At 45.0% G+C, this 6435-nt stretch overlaps 1 protein-coding gene across 5 annotated transcripts in view; it reads right to left on the reverse strand.

Moving 5' to 3' along the window:
* The window catches only part of smarca2 (SWI/SNF related BAF chromatin remodeling complex subunit ATPase 2), a 179628-nt gene extending 175532 nt beyond the window's left edge, over positions 1 to 4096 (reverse strand). The window contains exon 1 of one of the 5 annotated variants that reach the window (XM_085984253.1): positions 3950 to 4096. The gene's annotated coding sequence lies outside the window, so the exon portion shown is untranslated. Of the gene's footprint in view, positions 1 to 1747; positions 1766 to 2969; positions 3212 to 3507; positions 3732 to 3752; positions 3770 to 3949 lie in introns of those variants that run through there. The other 4 variants (XM_085984274.1, XM_085984260.1, XM_085984266.1 and 1 more) reach the window with 4 other exon arrangements.
* Between the last annotated feature and the right edge of the window lie 2339 nt (positions 4097 to 6435).

The raw sequence follows: 6435 nt of genomic DNA on the forward strand, positions 1-6435 counted from the left end.
GAATGGATATTGGGTTGAACATAAAGCAAAGACTGTGAATGGTCTGGTTTAACCAGAGACTGTGGCCAAAAAGGGGAATGAAGTCAGGGGTGAGGAAGCAGAAGACAATGCTTTTAGTTTTTCCACTGTTCAGCTTGAAGAAAACTCATCCAAGGCTAGATATTAAACAAGCAGTCTAACAACATAAGTAGTTGAGGGGTCGAGAGAGTTGGTAGGAAAGTGGCGCTGGACGTCATGAGTGTACAAGTGAAAGCTAAACTTTTGGCTATAGATAATGTCATCAAGAGGCCGCATATAAATAAAGAAAAAAAGAGGATCAAGGATAGATCCTGGAGGAATACTGGGAGATAACTGCACAGTTGCAGAAAGAGAAGTCATTGCTATAGGTTTATCTGATCATAGTCGGATAATAAGAGTGGAACCATGTATGGGCAGTCCCACAGAGCTGAGCAATGGAGGAAAGGCATTTGTGCTCATGGCTGGAAGGTGTGATGCAGAGGACCCAGCCAGGTATTAGTAACAAGAGAAGCTAGTTTCACAGCCCTGCAATCCCCTCACCTGCTCTATTACTCGTACAAAGCCATTAGCGTAGATTATATAAATGTTTTTGACAGTATCTACAATAGTTTTCCAGGTTTCCTGAGCAAGGAATGTTGACAAAGTCTAGATGCAGGCACTAGCTAGCCAGCACTAGGCATATTTGTGCAGAGTAAATAAGAGTTAGAAATACACGGAGAGATTTTTTTTTAAGCCAAAGCTAAATTTGGGTCTACAATATACATATTACTGGAACAATTGTTTCCAAGTAACGTGTTCAGCTTTTAGACTCTTCATTTTGAGCACTAGAATGTAGGCACGGATTTATCAACCATACTTAACCCCTTCTAATAGAAATTGGCCATCAGATGGCAAATTACCATAGAAATTCCTAAATATGTGAAGAAAAACCTTCACACATAATCACTGTTCAACAGCCTTTACGTTTGGTTTTCTGGATATAGCATTTCATTATTTGCCACCTAGGTTTAAAAAACTGCCACAACTGACTGTTTTAATTGTCCTGAACAGCAGGATATGTTAACAGTAACCCAAGTTTGAACCAATTTTTCCCACCACCTTAATAGTTTGGTTGGTCCCAAACTATAGACATAATAACTGCAATAGGAAATCCTGGGACAGACTCCAGCTTGTGTTTGTATCATTATTTCAATCAAATTGCTTTTAAAAAAGGTGAAGATAATATTGGAACACTATGCAATAGACAGAATGAAACTTGTCTGATTAGACCAGGAGGCACACAGTAACACACTCTATAATCCCTTTGTTAACACAGTAAGCTTCTTACACTTGCTTTGTATAAGCTCCCAATAATAGACATCAAAGCATAAAAGTAAAAAAAGATTCTTAAAGGCACCATTGGATTCTGCCACTTAGCCCTAAAGATTTGTCACCTTGTATGGAAGACTTTCTCTGCACCATGATTTTCAGGAACAAAATAAAAATTGTTTTATAACAAGGGGGTGGCACGATTTCATATGAGTTCCATTCTCTATTTGCGACAGCTACTAAAAATGAAGGTTACAGCCACATACCAAACGAGAGCTGCGATATTTAAATTTTAATGGCAGATCAGGCCCAATTGCAGTAATCAAAAACCTGCTGGTTTAGATACAATATCAGATTCAACCCTTTCAGGGCTGAAGAGCAGGTAATAAAACTAACATTTTTTAATTAAATGGTACAGTACCTCCAATCCTGAGCCCAGCCTTCTGGCCTATGAAGCCCAGGCAACTCAGTTCTATTAGTACTTATATTTCATCCATATTGGTTTCTTCCATTTTTACTTTGTGGGCCTGGTGGTTTTGACAATGCCATTCTTATCAATGTTGCCTCATTGGTGGATATATCCTAAATCAGAACATTAAGATCTGTTTGTATCAGCAATTTGAGACATATGCGAATTAATGGGAACATGGATCTAAATTTCATTATCTAGTTCCCGAGGCTCCCTGGTGTGCACACAAGGACAAAAGGCATTGACATCCAGAGGAAAATGATGCGAAGCCAGCATTGCGGAACACTTAGATGGAATTTTTTTAAATTTCCAATGAAGTGCCAGGAAGTTAAGAAAAAAAACTATACATCAATAATCCAAAGATGTGCAGGTTAGGTTGATTTGGCTATGATAAATTGACCCTTAGTGTTAGGGGATTAAATACGTGGGGTTACGGGGATAGGGTGGGATATGCAGGCTCGATGGGCCGAAATGGCCTCTATCTGCACTGTAGATTCTGTGATTCTGAATATTATTTAACGGACGGGATTACTTTATCTTTCCATCACCTATCAGTCAGTAGAATACAAAACTGAGTAACCAAACACCACCAGAAAGAAATATAAGCCACGAAAATAGACTCAAGTAATTTATGACCATCGGCCCTGAAAATTGAAACTTAAGCTCACTGCCAGATTTTTATTGTATACAGCAATATAGATATTAATTTATATCTATATAAATAAACTTGAAATCCATTTTCACACCATTATGGAGTAGAAATATGTAACTGTATAAAAGGGAGTGCAGTGCAGCTGAAGTGGTAATAAAAATGAGTGATGGAGGTGAAGTTATGCAACACAATTCCTTCAGCTGCTACATCACCACATCGCATTGGTCTCTTTTGCAGCAAAATATATATATGCAACATTGTCAACAGAACTTTACAATGACTTTTTCTTCGACTGCATTTTTCGGACGCAAAATGGTTAGATCGTCAGTACCAAAAATACTACTTGCTGTTAAACCCCATACAAGAGACAAAATTGTGTTAACAACCTTTGAGAATTATAATCAAAGTCCCCTTCAAGCAGAACAACAAACTAACAAATAAATGAACACAAACAAATAATCTTCAAAGAGGAGGAGGAGGAGAGGGGGGTCATGAAGGTGGGAGAAAACCCGCATTAATTACCCGCCTAGCCAGCAACAGCAGACTGGACCTGGCGAGGGTGTTCAGTGCGTGTTCAACACAACTTTACCCGGCTTGCTTCAAACTCCAGCCTCGGGGAGAGATTCAACCCACACCGAGGCCTCAAACAGCACCAACAACAACAAAAAGGCGGAGGGATCGCGGGGAAGGTTTGCAGAATGGAATGAAATACAATCCGCGCTGGAACCGAGCGGGCCGCGGCCTAGAGCTCAGGTCGGGCGGCGACTGGCCGAAAACCCACCGACACAAGTCAAAACCCCGCGGCCGGGCCGGGGAGGGGAGGAGTCGAGCAGAGCGTGGGCCGCTTGTTATCTGGAGCTGCCGCGGGAACCTTTTCTCCCGGGTTTTTTTTTTGGGGGGGCCCTCCTAAAGACGGAGCCGCATGAAGAGAAAAACAAAAAAAAACACAGCGAGCGCCGCCCGGCTAAAGATACATAAATATATATTTTTTAAACCCTCCGGGCTGGGCTGGGCCCAGGGTCGACCCGACTCGCCCCGCTCAGTAACCGGTTCAACAAACCTGCGGCATTAATCAGGCCGGACCCGAGTGAGACGAGGCCTGGGGCTGGGAGTCAGGCCTGGAACTGGGAGGCCGGGCCACGCCGGGCCGGGCCAGGAGGCGGAAATAAGTCCGAAACCAAGGGGCAGAACGGGCCGGCGGCAAAGAAACAGCCGGACTCGGAGCGGCTGTGAGAGATTAAACGGACCCGGACTCGAAGCGGAGTGTGTGATGTTTGAGTGTGTGTGAACTGGAACCGCACTCACTCACTGCCCGGGCCCGGCCCCGCTCTTCCCCTCGCAGAGTCTGAGCCTCCAACTTAACAACTCCCCAGCTTCACAAACCAATACCGACCCCCGCCAAAAAACACCCCCACACGTCCACCCCATAAAGTGCATTAAAAATAAAACTTAAAAAAAAAACTACAGCTTAAAAATTAAACTATCTAACACGGAAATCTTACCCTTCAATATCACATTCATTCATTCACTGACTCACTCCAGGGCATCGGAATTTGTGAAAACAGTTGGGGGCGCTTTTACTTATATATTTATTATTTTTTTATATATTGTAACCTTTTTTGAGGAGTTTTTTTTAATTGAGTGGCAAAGAGTTGTTCTCATTGGTGAAGTGACAGCCATCAACTTCCCTTTCCCTTCAATCCTCTTTTATTTCGTTATTTTCTCTAGCTCGCCAACAACTAGCTTGGCAGGAAATCCCGCCTCTACACTCCAAGTTCATTGGATACTGTACTTGCAAGTACAACACCCATAATTTCAGCAAACCCTGCATTTGTTCAGATGATACCAGAAGTTTTCTATTTAGAAAAAAATCAAATGCAAAAAGATCTGTCTTCTCCTGTTCCCTTGCCTTTAGCCCCATTCTTTTTCTCCTTGCTTCCCAACTTCATTTTTTAAATATTTCTACCTCTGCAATCAAATCAAATCAACTTTTATTGTTGATCAGAGATGGTCCATCTCTGACTCTTCCCTTCCCTTCCTCGACTTCTCCATCTCCATCTCTGGGGATAGGTTATCGACCAATATTTACTACAAGCCCACTGACTCCCACAGCTACCTGGACTACACTTCCTCCCACCCCGCTTCCTGTAAGGACTCTATTCCATTCTCCCAGTTTCTCCGCCTCCGCCGTATCTGCTCCGACGATGCCACGTTCCACACCAGTGCTTCAGACATGTCTTCCTTTTTCCGCAACCGAGGATTCCCCTCTACCGTGGTTGACACTGCCCTCGACCGTGTCAGTTCTATCTCCCGCACCTCTGCCCTCACCCCTGCCCCTCCCTCCCGGAACCACGATAGGGTTCCCCTTGTCCTCACCTTTCACCCCACCAGCCTCCACATTCAACGGATCATCCTCCGGCATTTCCGCTACCTCCAAAGTGATCCCACCACCAAACGTATCTTCCCCTCCCCTCCCCTTTCAGCATTCCGCAGGGACCGCTCTCTCCGAGACACCCTAGTCCACTCCTCTATCACCCCAAACAGCCCTTCCCCTTCGCCTGGCACCTTCCCGTGCAAGCGGAGGAGATGTAACACCTGCCCCTATACCTCCCCCCTCCCCACTGTCCAGGGCCCCAAACACCCCTTCCAGGTGAAACAGCGATTTACTTGTACTTCTCGCAATCTAGTATACTGTATTCGCTGCTCACGATGCGGTCTCCTCTACATTGGGGAGACCAAACGCAGATTGGGTGACCGCTTTGCGGAACACCTCCGTTCAGTCCGTAAGGGTGACCCCGAGCTTCCGGTCGCCTGTCATTTCAATTCACCGCTCCATTCCCACTTGGACCTCACCGTCCTTGGCCTCTTGTACTGTTCCACGGAAGCTCAACGTAAACTCGAGGAACAGCACCTCATCTTCCGATTAGGCAGTCTGCAGCCTTCCGGTCTCAATATCGAGTTCAACAATTTCAGATCATAACCTCGGCCCCTATTTCATTTTCACTTATATTTTTCCACTCCTTTCCTTTTCCCCCCCCCCCTTTCCTTTTGTTTCTCTCTCACACCTGGCAGCTATCTTTTGCCCTGCCAGTACACTTTACACCTAATCACAGCCTATTACCATCTCGTCTAGCTTCTAATCTCTTTTACTTCTTTTGGTTCTTTTATTCTTTTGTCCGATCGCAGCCCTGCCTTCGATCTAGTTCCTTTTCTCTCCAGTTTTGAAGAAGGGTCAAACCCGAAACGTCAACTCAAATTTCTCTCCACGGATGTTGCCTGACTTGCTGAGTTTTTCCAGCATTTTCTGTTGTTATTTCAACTTTTATTGTCATTGTTAGTGCACAAGTGCAGTACAACGAAATGTAGGCTTGCGGCTCCCGAGAGTGTACAATTTGGATTAGGACACTTAAACATTTCAACATACATTTGTACATATATATTAGCATAAATATGACCATAATAAAGTGCATCGGCAGATGTGCAGGCTTTAGTGTTTATTTGTGGAGTTCAGTAGGATGACAGCCCTGGGAAAGAAGCTGTTCCTAAATCTGGTCGTACGGGTGCGAATGCATCTGTAGCGTCTTCCAGATGGTAGGAGGGCGAACAGACTGTGGCTGGGGTGGGTAGGGTCTTTGATGATGGACCGTGCCCTCCGTAGGCAGCGTTTCTGATATATATGTTCTATGGTCGGTAGCCGGGTGCCGGTAATGCGTTGGGCAGTTTTGACTACCCGCTGCAGGGCTTTCCGGTCATGGGAGCTACAGCTGCCGTACCATACCATGATACAGTTTGTCAGGATGCTCTCTATAGTGCAGCGGTAGGAGTTAGAGAGGATCGGGGGTGACAGATTACATCCCTTCAGCCTCCTCAAGAAATATAGGCGCTGCTGGGCCTTCTTCACCAGAGAGGAGGTGTTGAGGGACCAGGAGAGGTCTTCCGTGATGTGGACTCCGAGGAACTTAAAGCTGGCCACCCTTTCCACCTCCGC

Source organism: Somniosus microcephalus, chromosome 1 (genome assembly GCF_052327205.1).
Source record: "Somniosus microcephalus isolate GS21.2 chromosome 1, FLI_Smic_1.0, whole genome shotgun sequence".
Taxonomy (NCBI): domain Eukaryota; kingdom Metazoa; phylum Chordata; class Chondrichthyes; order Squaliformes; family Somniosidae; genus Somniosus; species Somniosus microcephalus.